Source organism: Lycium barbarum, chromosome 7 (genome assembly GCF_019175385.1).
Source record: "Lycium barbarum isolate Lr01 chromosome 7, ASM1917538v2, whole genome shotgun sequence".
NCBI classification, from domain to species: domain Eukaryota; kingdom Viridiplantae; phylum Streptophyta; class Magnoliopsida; order Solanales; family Solanaceae; genus Lycium; species Lycium barbarum.
Genome location: NC_083343.1, coordinates 117,930,320 through 117,942,810, shown reverse-complemented (window position 1 = coordinate 117,942,810; position 12,491 = coordinate 117,930,320). Strand labels below are relative to the sequence as shown.

Genomic DNA, 12,491 nt, shown 5'->3' with positions numbered 1-12,491 from the left:
AAATAGTATTTTAACAAAGCAATTAATTAAAGTGGTTAGGTAGACAAGTGCTTAGGTGGATGAGCTTCTACGTGGCTGCATGTAAGAAAACAATATATGACTATCATCCTACATATATTAATTAAGTGCATGTAAGGATGAAGTGTCATGGTTTTGGAAGTGTGGGATAAGGGGGTGGTCCCCATAGTTTGTAAATGAAAATTATATACTACCCTTTCATAAATCAATCCTCAATTGTGAGAAGACTTCAGATTCCATATTTTCTTGAAAGGATAATAACGTAGAATTACTTAAAGAAAGTGATCAAGTCTTTTAACTGAATCGCGGAGGAAAAGTACAAGGAACAACATAGAGGTTATAGCCACGTCAGTAATCTCCGGGTAATAGCAAATCAGTAGTTTCTTCAAAGTGGAGTAAGGAGGAAGAAGAGGAGTTCATGGCAAATAAGGTAAGAATTCTCCTCTACTAGATACATTTAAATTCGTCCAGGTCATAATTAAATTGAGAGACGGGAACTACGAAATTAATTATGGGAAATCGGATAAATTGTTATTGTTACCATGTGGACTGTTTGGTGTTTGTTATAAATTGTTTGGTGTGCTGAAATATGGTGGGATTGGCTATAGTTGTTGTTGTTGTGTTTGTTGTTATGCTATGTATATACGAAAATAAAAAAGTGTATACAAGTATCGTTAGAGGAATGTATGTTGGGCTATTTTGGAGGTGATTTAAGAATGGATTTGATTCTATTTGGATATGTATTTATTGATATTGTTGTTGGTATGGTGATTGATATTTTGGCTAAGTTGAAATCACGAGGATTATTGTGTTTGTAGGGAAGATGTTGCCCGAATATCGTTACATTTCTAAGTAATTAAGGATTGGTTTGAAAGAGTATCCTAATTTGATTATTGGCATATTTGGTATTGTTTGTAGATTGGTGAAGCCCGAGACCTAAGTTATGATTAACTTGAGAAGCGACAAGGTATGTAAAGCTAACCCTTCTTTCTTTTCGGCATGATCTTTATAAAACAAATAGATGATGAGTATATAACTCCAAAGAAACTCCAATTCTTAGAGACACTAGGATGGCTAACGTTATTGATTTCCCGAACTTACTTCATTATGTCTTGATACGTGTCTATGATTCCAGCCGTCCTATTTTGATATAATCCATAATGACATTCGAAGGGTATTTGATATGACTATTGTCTTGATTTTCAAATAATAGTTCATTTTGATTATTCTATTGAGTCTCAGATATGATTTAGTTTGCATATGGTTGCTCACTACTCTGCTCGGGCATGCCGTAATATATCTTTCACCGAGTCCCGGGCCGGGTATGTTTTCGTGTACAGTTCCACTGCATTGTTCACCAAGTCCCTCACTAGAGGGTCGGGTACGGTATATATATATATATATATATATATATATATATATATATATATATATATATATATATATATATATATATATATATATATATATATATATATATATATATATATATATATATATATATATGATATGATATGATGATGATGTGATTATGGCGCCGAGGATGGTAGATGATGACTTATTCACCGAGTCCCATAATGGGCCGGATATGATATATGATATAGACATGCATGATTTTCATATCGTAAGGCACAGGTGCATTGGTATTTTTGATTATCATACTTGCCTCCTGTATTCGTTTATGCAGTTGTGATTTTCCTTATTATATTACATGCTTTATATACTCAGTACATATTCCGTACTGACCCCCTTTCTTCGGGGGGCTGCGTTTCATGCTCGCAGGTATAGACCCTCGATTTGGTGGTCCTCCAGCTTAGGATTTCTACTCAGCTATCTTGGAGAGCTCCATTGTTCCGGAGCCTAAACTTTTGGTACAGATCTTTTGATGTATATATATATATATATTTATCCAGGGGTACGGCGGGGCCCTGTCCCGTCATATTTCACTATCGATACTCTTAGAGGTCTGTAGACATATGTGTGGGTTGTGTATCCGTTTTGTTCAGCTGTGTCTATACGATGTGCTATGGATATGTTCGTCTGTAGTGGCAACCTTGTCGGCTTGCTTATGGTATTGATATATAGTGGCAGCCTTGTCGGCTTGCGTATTATATTGTGTTTTGATTAGTTGTGACTCCTCAGGAGATAGGTTATCTGGATATATACGTATGATGACGTTATGAACCTTTGGAGTTCTTTTGCAAGTTTCCATATTGCTCTTAGATTCAGTTTGACTATATCTAACAGGTATGTATATGAGTGTCCAGCTCGGGCACTAGTCATGGCCTACGGGGTTGGGTCGTGACAGCGGGCATGAACGCAGCGTCCCCAGGCAAAAAGACACCAGTACAGACAATGTACTGAGTATGTAAGGTGGTAACAAATCATAATCATAATTTGACTTAGGAGAGAAGAAATCACAATCTAACTCAATACTTGCAGCCTTCGCTGGAATAAACATAAATGTGCACACAAAGTCTCAAAACAATCTTTAAGTAAATAATGCAATCCAACACACATGCCGCTTCGGACATGTTAACAGAATGATCCTTTCGGACAACCACTTCCGGCTAGTATCACAACAGTCCATTCGGACGGCCGCTTCCGGCATAATAACGATGGCTCCTTCGGACAGCCGCTTCCGGCTTAGTTAGGGTGGCCCCTTCGGGTAGCCGCTTCCGGCTTAATATCACCATCATATCAACACAAACCCAATCCACAAATATAAATTTCAATTTAAAGCATAAGTCACTAATCAATTCATCACAATTCAGTTATTAGCCTTAATCTTTCATAAAAAGTTATCAAATTTGTATCTCACTAGACTCAGGAGGACATACTTCCAGGTTTGAGGGTAGAATTGTTATGAAATTTTTACTACCTATACTCTACCCAATTTCATCTCATTGCCTTACCCAAAGAATAAATGATCATATCAATACAAAGGGATGATACTATGGAATGTAAACATAAATCGTAAATGAAATGAAGTAGTAAATATCGCACACCCTTAGGAGTGGTTTTGAAAATCAAACTTTATGTTTCCTTTAGTATAAAACTCATTTCCTCGAAATCATTAGTAAAACCATATACACAACTCTACTTGGCACCTTATGAGTGTTCCCTTCGGAACAGAATAGGAGTACAATATCAATAAGCCATCACAAGAAACATTTAGACCTTTAAAAAAAAAAATTTACTACCCCCTTTAATATTGGTATTAGAGCGAGGCAAAACATATACTTTGTTGGAGTATGTCTTTTTCAGATATACTAACATAGTAAATTTTTAAAGACAAGATTATATGAGACAACATAGTTTTACTCAATATATAAGTTATAATTATCGTATGATATATTTCACCCAAAGAAGACTTGCAAATCTTAGACAAACTAGTTATAATTAATTTTCTGTCTATCTCCCAAAATTTTCGTTTTTTTAATGAACAGTAAAATGAACATTAATTTTTTATTTTTTATTTTTTTATTTTTATCTTAATCTGGACTTTGTCCAGTCACGAATCTTGTTATACTGTTCATCTCTTTCTCTTAACCTTTGTTCTTGATAACAGTCTTCTTTAACCACACCCCAGTAACCACGACCAACATCGTCCTTTAGCATTTGGACATTAAAACGGCCTCTTTAAAACCTAGGAATTTACAGGTTAATCCATCGAGGTTATTAAGAAGTTAAGAGAATAACCATATACTAAGAATAACAAATTCATGATGATAAGGAAGTAATTACTTAAACATAATAATCACAAAATAATTTACATAATAGGGAGATTAGTACAGAAAACATAGTAAATAAACTTACATGGTTTGAAGAAGGAGAGAGGTTTCCCTTTCGGGGAACCCCAAAAAACTACTTCACACTAGGGGGTAGTTATTAAAAACTTAATACTAATTTACAATAGGAGTTTATATCACACAGGTTTTTGACTGGGCAAGGGATTGAAGCATTTGATGAAAGAGAAGGGGAATATGGAAGTTTTCTAGAGAGAGGTGGTTGGTGCTCTTGTTGGTGCTATTGTAAGAGTATATATATATGTGTGTGTGTGTTTAAGTTATATGTATACTGTATATAGTTATAAGTTATATATATATATATATATATATATATATATATTTAAGTATACTATATATACTTATAACTTATATATTATAACTTAAGTTATTTATAGCTTAATTTTTTTCTAAGTTTATAAATTCATATATACGTATATATATGTCTTTTTGTGGCGTATAATTATAATTAGTAAAACGTATAGATGTTTCTCCCTTAGAATTAGTGTACATTAGGTGAGATTCTGGCTGTAAAATCTTTTTTCTATTAAAATCTTCTAGATTCCATTCCATCCCTGCATAGTCTTCAGGATTTATCTTTATGGGTTTTATTAGTCTTATTCCTCTATTTCCCATTACTTCTACTACATCTTCTACCTTAATTTTAAATTTTGTATTACTATTATTAGTCATTTTTCCTAGAAATTCTACGCATATTAATAAATTATTACCGTTATACATCTCTTCATAACCCTTGGTCTGTATTCCTATTTTTATGTGCTTTTCAAATTCTGCTAAATTCATTATAAAATCTGGGCTAATATAAAAGATTCCTCCATTATTTGTCATGTCTACCTCCGTTAGTCCTATTATTGATTTTTTCATGTCTGACCATCTATCGTCGTAAATCACTATTAGAACTTTAGTTCCTAAGTTCTTTCTAGTTAATCCTTTTAATCCTACTACTATTAATCCTATATGCATTAAACTTCTTCCAGTATTTTTTATTTGTCTTACAGCCGCTGGGTCTATTAAACTTATTGTAGTAACTTTAGTTCCTATAGCTGATAATTGCTCTTCTCTATAATGTCTATATAATTGTGTTGTACTTGAGAACTGTCCTATATTATATAAGGTTTTTGGATTTAATAGTTTAATTGGTTTTGTTGGAAAATTTGTATATTTCTATCTACGTCTATTACCTCACTTAGCTGTTGATTGTTTTCTTCTGGTGTTCTTCTACTTAAAATTCTTGATAAGAAATTATTACCTATTCTATTTTCTGAAAAACTTACTCTTAGTCTTTCTTGCCTTTCTGATCCTCCTTCGTTTCTTGGTCTAGTTGAAAGAAGGTCCATCTTTGTGGTTTTCTGATTACTTTAACTTTTTCTTTCTGAGGTGTTATCTCAACCTTTTTCAATTGTTCTATTAATTCTTCAACTTCTTTATTTTTAGGGGTCTCTTTATTTTTCTCCTTTTGTTGTTCACTTAACCACCGAACGCGTTCACCTAATAATTCTAACCTTGGTACTATTATTTCTATTTTATTTATTATTTCTAATATTAATGAAATTATAGTAATATTTTGTTGTAGTATTATTTGGTCCGATTTAGCGTTAGGTATATAATCTTTGTAGTCTGCTGGTAAAGGTATAGACTTTTCTATTAATTTTGAGGCTTCTTCTTGAGCTAATGTTGGTCTACTCATGAAAGAGTGATTTCTTTTAGTTCTGCTACTGTCTTTTTTAATTCTCTAATGTCACTGGTTAAAACTTCTACTTGTTGCGTTATTTTACAGACTATGTGGGTTGTTTTTAGTTCTATTTCTTTTGGTTTTTCTGTAACAACTTTAACTAACTTTTCTATTTCTGTCTTTGTAGGTAATTTTTCTAGATTAAATTTATTAACTAGAGTCTGAACTTTCTTTTCTAATTCTAATTCTTGTGTTTTTAAGTAATCTAGATTTTTTTCTAATTTTTCGAATGTTTTCTTTTGCTTAGTTTGAGATGCTTCTATCACCTCTAATATTCTAGTGACATCTTTATTATTTTCTTGTATTTTTTCACTAAAATTTATGAGTAAATCTACTAATGTATTCAATTGTTTGTCTTCACTATGTAGTATATGTTCTCCGTTACTGAAATTGTACTTTATAATACTATGATCTTTTAATGCTTTATACTTCTTTTCTGGGTATATACTTAAGTCTAAGTATTCTAGGTTTTTTAATGTATCAATTTTTCTAGGTTTATTTATTACCCTATCGGAATTTTTATTTTACACACTTCTTTATGGTGCTCTATAATAGTTGTAAGTCTTGCTATATTTTCTCTTATACCGTGTAATTCCCACGTTATAGCAGAGATTGTCTCTTCGTTAATCTGACTTTGTAAGAATCTATTGTTTATTAGTGATGATAATGTTTCTGAATTTATTATCTCTAAATACGCACTTAAGGCTTTTTCTACTTGTCTATATTCTCGTCTTTTCTTTATATCTCTATATAAATACCAATGATTAATAGCTATTTATCTAACAAAGGGTAGTGTTCTCATACAATTAATATGGTCTAAATCGCTTTTGATTCTTGAGGTCTTTCTAGATTTTATATATTCTAGTAACTTATACTCTAATCTTGATATTATATCTTTTAATTCTTGTAGTCTTAACTGGTTTTCTTTGGTACTACTTAATTTAATATATTCTGGGTATAGGTTATTTAACTCTTGCTTGACTTTTAAATAATTATCTTGCATTTATTAATGAAATTACTGAGTCAACCCTTATGAACATAGAATTAATACAAAAAGATTTTGAAGTAGACATAGCTATAGAAGAAGCAAAAAAACTTCAAAAAGAAAACAAAAATATGCTTTTTAGATGTAAAGGGTGTAAGTTAGGAGAACTAACAATAGGAGAAACCATAAATCATTTTAAATTATGTGAAGCTCGAATTGATAATTGGGGATATAGAGTAGAACATATATATCAGAAGAAATCGGACGAATTCGATAAAATATTAGAAGATATGCAATATAGTGATGACGAAATAGAGATAGACTCAATAACAAGCCAAAAAGAATTAATGGAATCTAGTGCATCTAGTTCTAGTCCATTTCAAAGAACAACAGGAGAACAATACACAGTGGACACTAGCACATGAAATGTACCTAGAAGAAGAGTTTTTAGAACAGCAGGAGAACCTATAGACAATGTTAAACCATTAAAAAAAAGAATGCCTATAGAAGAACCTATTATTCTTCAAGAAGGAGGTAATAAAGGTAAAATATTAAATATAGCAGCACATGATCCACAAAGATGGAATTCAGTAATAGATCTTTGGAAAGGAATAGTAGTAGCAGACTATATAAAAACATACAGTGATACAGACGCAGAAACAATGTATAAATATTTAGAAACTTTTTTAGGAGAATCAGCCAAAACTTTATGGGAAGCTTATAAGGAAAATTTTCCAATGAAATTTCAACACTTAGTATCTATAGGAGCAAATCCATATAACTTTACTAATAAAATACATACTTTAATTACAGGGGAAGACCCAAATAGTGGATTATTGGTACTACAAAGAAATGCGGTAATAAAATTAGAACAACTAAGCATAAGTAGTTGGTTTCATATTAAGAAATTTTTAAACAGTTATTTTTACTACTGTACTATTAGTGGAAATGCGTTTGACCAAGAATTAGGTAAAAAATTATTTAATAAACTACCAGGAGCCTTAGGAAGAGAAATAGAAGATAGGTGGAATAAGAGAGACGGAGTAGTGCAAAATCCTAATCTAAAATGGTCTATAGGACATAGAATACAACATATAATGGATATACTACAAGAGAAATGCACCCATATACAAATACAAAAACAGCTAAAACAAAATGAAATGAACTTTTGTAAAAGCGTAGTTTACACTACACAAAGCTATGATAAAGACAATTACAAAAAGAAAAAGCATAAAAAATACAGAACACATTATAATAGAAATTATCCTCAATATAATAGAAAGAAATATTATCTTAGAAAATCAGCAGCCAGAAAACCTTATTTAGACAGAAATAGACATGTAAGAAAATATCGAACAGAAAGGTATTATAAAAATAAACTAGAATGCTTTACTTGTGGAAGTGTAGAACACTTAGCAAATACACATCCAAAAAGAATAAATAATAAGACAAGAAATTCTCAGTTAATTGAAGATTTTCAAGAAACGTTAATAAATGTAGACGAATATATGTCAGACACAGAGAGTATATATTCTATAGTAAGTGTAGACACTGAAGAAAAAATCAAAACAGACTCGTCAGACTCAGGAGCAGAAGAATTAATCAATGAAATTGGATTAGAAAATCTAGACTTAGAAGCAATAGATAATTTAGCAAATATAGCGGAAGACTATAACCATGAGTTCGAACGAAATAAGGGATTGGATAGTAATGCATGTTTGTTTTGTAAATGGTATCCTAGTAGAGACAAAAGAGCTAAATGTAAAAATTGCTATATAGAAGGATGTACAATGTGTATAGAAAAAGAATTTAAGACAAAAATAAATAGAGAGGAAACTCATAAGAAAATTGAAGACCCTACTCTTAATCTAAGAAAAATAACATTAGAAACAAGAATAAATGAATTAGAAACTAGATTATGTAACCTAGAAAAAAGAAAACAAAAAGAAGTAGATAGTGAAGACGAAGAAATAAGATTATCAAATATACAACCAATAATGAAACCATTAAGAATAATACCAGAAGATTCTCAAGCAGAATTAATGAGTATAGAAGATCATGAAGCATTAGTATGTAATGAAGATAAAAAATTAGGAATAATAAAAATACTTGCCAGGATTAAAATAGATGATTATGAGATAGAAACATTAGCATTAGTAGATTCAGGGTGCACAAAGTGCATAATAAATAAAAGAATAGTTCCACCTAATTTAATAAAAATTCTAGAAAAACCAGTTGCAGCCATACAAATGGATGGAACACATAACATATATAGACATTATGTTCATAAGGCCTATATTAGCTTTATAAATACATGTTCAGAATTTTACAAACCAAGCTATAAAATGGATAAGATATGGGTAAGAGACCTTAATATAAATGTAGATTTTGTCATAGGATTAGACTTTATGTTACATAATAATGGCAGTTGTATGATTACAAGAGATAGAGTAATTTTCTTAAAAAACATTACTCATACACCGGTACAAGTTCTTAAGACTGAAACTAGAATCCGTCATAAGAAGATCCCTACACCAGATCAACGCAACCTGCAAAAGAAAGAAGATAGTTGCTGTAAAGAGTGTCAAGAAAATAATACATGTTGTAAAGATAAGCCAGAAATAAAAAATTTAACTCTAGAAGAAGAAGAAGAAGAAGAAGAAGAAATTCTAGGAGCAGAGGATTCGTTAGAAAAAAATTATACTTTAATAGACATAAAGACAGAGTTATATAATTTTAAAACAGGAATAGAAAGAATAGGAATAATAAAAAATCAAAAAGACCTAGATAATATAATAAAAATACTAGATAAAATAGAAATTATAGGAGAAAAACCATTAAAACATTGGAAAAATAATAAGATTGTATGTAAATTAGATATAATAAATCCAGACTATATAATTAAAACAGCTTCGATTGAAGCAACAAATCAAGATGTAGAAGATTTTAAAGTACAAATAAAAGAACTATTGCACTTAGGAGTAATACGGAGATCTACTTCTAAACATAGATCTGCAGCATTTATGGTAAGAAATCGTAGCGAAATAGTAAGAGGAAAAGCGAGAATGGTAATAAACTATAAAAGACTTAATGATAATACTAGAACAGATGGATATAAGTTACCAGACACCTATAAATAGTAGCATTTGTGAAGAAGCAAAGGCATCACCAACAAGAGCATCAACCACCTCTCTCTAGAAAATTTCCATATTCCCCTTCTCTTTCATCAAATGCTCCAATCCCTTGCCCAGTCAAAAACCTGTGTAATATAAACCCTATTGTAAATCAGTATTAAGCTTTTAATAACTACCCCTTAGTGTGAAGTAGTTTTTTGGGGTTCCCCGAAAGGGAAACCTCTCTCCTTCTTCAAACCATGTAAGTTTATTTACTATGTTTACTGTACTAATCTCCCTATTATGTAAATTATTTTGTGATTATTATGTTTAAGTAATTACTTCCTTATCATCATGAATTTGTTATTCTTAGTATATGGTTATTCTCTTAACTTCTTAATAACCTCGATGGATTAACCTGTAAATTCCTAGGTTTTAAATAGGTCATTTTAATGTCTAAATAATAAAGGACGATGTTGACCGTGGTTATCGGGGTGTGGTTAAAGAAGACTGTTATTAAGAACAAATGTTAAGAGAAAGAGATGAACAGTATAACAAGATTCGTGATTGCACAAAGTTCCGATTAAAAAAAAAGTTACTGTTCAAAGTACTGTTAATAATAATAATAATAATAATAATTTAGGAGATAGACAGAAAATTAATTATAACTACATGATAAGAAGAAATATAGGAGTGAGGAAGTACCGAGTAGGATTGTTAAAAATTTATTTGAAAACAATATAAATTTCCTGCTTTGTCCTTTGAACTTTTCTTATTGAAAAATTTACTACCCTTCTTTATATTGGTATCAAAGCGAGAAGATTTCTGGACCTATACCTGTTTAAAGAGAAGATTATATGAGACAACATAGTTTTACTCAATATATAAGTTATAATTAACGTATGATATATTTCACCCAAAGAAGACTTGTAAATCTTAGACAAACAACAAAGTTTTTAACTGAATACAGTAGATACATAGACATAATCCATCGCCGAGACTTACATAATAATACAACAATACTAATTAAGAAATAATCTTAATTGGGAATTATTTTTCATCAACGACGAGATCGTTAGCGCTGAAGATCGTATTAGACGTCTAGAACAAAACGTAAACTATATATATATATATATATATATATATATATATTTAAGTTATATGTATACTATATATTATAAATATATTCTTAGTATATTTTAGTTATTTTTCAAGTATATAACTTTCTAGTTTTTAATTTAAGTAGATGTATATTATAAGTATATTCTTAGTATATTTTAGGTATATTCCTAACTTAATATAAGTAAAAATATGAACACAAGTAAATAGAAGAAAGCTCAATGAGCCATATATTTTATTCATTCTTGGATAACATTTATTTGCAAGTTGTAGTTTTTTTTTAACTTGCAAATAATACATGAGTTGCAAAGAAATAGTAGAATAATAAAATCACCAATTCTCAATCATTTGGTTAATTTCCCCCATATTTTTTGGCCATGGAGATATCTTCAAAGTCTTCCATTTGGTCCGGTCCACTTGCTATCAAATCTTCAATCTCTTCCTCTTCGCCTTCCTCCACTTCTAAGTTTTGGTTGCGCCGCTCCGATCTAATCCAATCGCGAATGCACACTAGTACTTGTAAGCTAAAGCCGGATAATGAGTGTCTATGGTCTCCAATTTGCTGTCTTCCTTGGCTAAATGCACTTTCCGATTTAAAGAATTAAATACATGGCGCAAATAAAATCTATATTTTTTATACAAATCTATAACATCCGCTCTACAAGTACTTCTAGGAATACTCTCAAATAACGAATTATAACAACGTTAAATGTAAGTAACAAACCCCAAACTCGAAGGAAAGGAAAACGGTAAACAATCATAAGCTACCATTTTAGCTATTTCTACACGCTCTTTTTTCTTGTCATACTTAAAAATTTTACCGGTTCGTGGATCTATTATCATTTGAATACCCCACATTTGAACCCGTTTGCTCTCCCCAAATATCCATATGTTTCTTTCTTATATGACCATTTAGTGTACCCGTTCCACCACCCCTAACAATACCACTACTACCGGCACCACGTCTAAATCTCTTTGACATTATTAAATAGAATTAATTTAAATCACACTCAAATAAATCACAAGAAAATAAATTGCAACAAATTAAATTGCTAGAATTAAATTGCGAAAAATAAAGATAGAGTTGGAACGAAAGTACCAAATTGCCGGATTAATTTCCAACAAAATAAAGGCGGCTAGAATTGCAAATCCACCAAAGCTACTTCGGATTGTTGCAAAATCACCAACTTCACCAACAATATTATAATTGCAAAATTAATAATTAAAACTATAATAAGACTTTATAATATTTATTTGAGAGAAATTTAAAGTGACTAATTGTTGCAAAGTAACTATAATTGAGAGATTGAGATTTGAGAGAAAGAGAAGAGTGAATTGGTGTGGATTAAAATAAAAATGGAGAGAGGTTTATATAGGGGTGAGAGATGGATTAAAGTGTTAAAAAAATGTTTGGGGGTTTGGAGGGGGCAAAAAATGGGTTTGGGACAGTTTGGCAACGATCATTTTTGCAAATGGACCGTTGCCCAACATTCCAAATTAGCAGCCCAACGACTACAATTTTTTTTTTAATTCGACCGGTCTGGTTCTGATTTTACCGGTTTAACCGGTTTCAAAAAAATAGAAATCGAAACCGATAGTTAATATACGATTAATCAGAACGGGTTAACTGAACCAATTAACCGGTTCTAGTTCTGATTTTACTGGTCTAGGTACCGGTTTGAACCGGTTAACCCGAAGCGGTTGACGGGTTTAAA

General features: G+C 31.0%; 1 long non-coding RNA gene across 1 annotated transcript; it reads left to right on the top strand.

Annotated features, from left to right (window-relative positions):
* The first annotated feature begins 161 nt into the window (after positions 1 to 161).
* On the top strand, positions 162 to 2,189 carry LOC132602489 (uncharacterized). The gene is made up of 3 exons (XR_009567803.1): positions 162 to 448; positions 937 to 985; positions 1,801 to 2,189. It is a non-coding gene; the product is annotated as an uncharacterized LOC132602489 (long non-coding RNA).
* Positions 2,190 to 12,491: the final 10,302 nt, after the last annotated feature.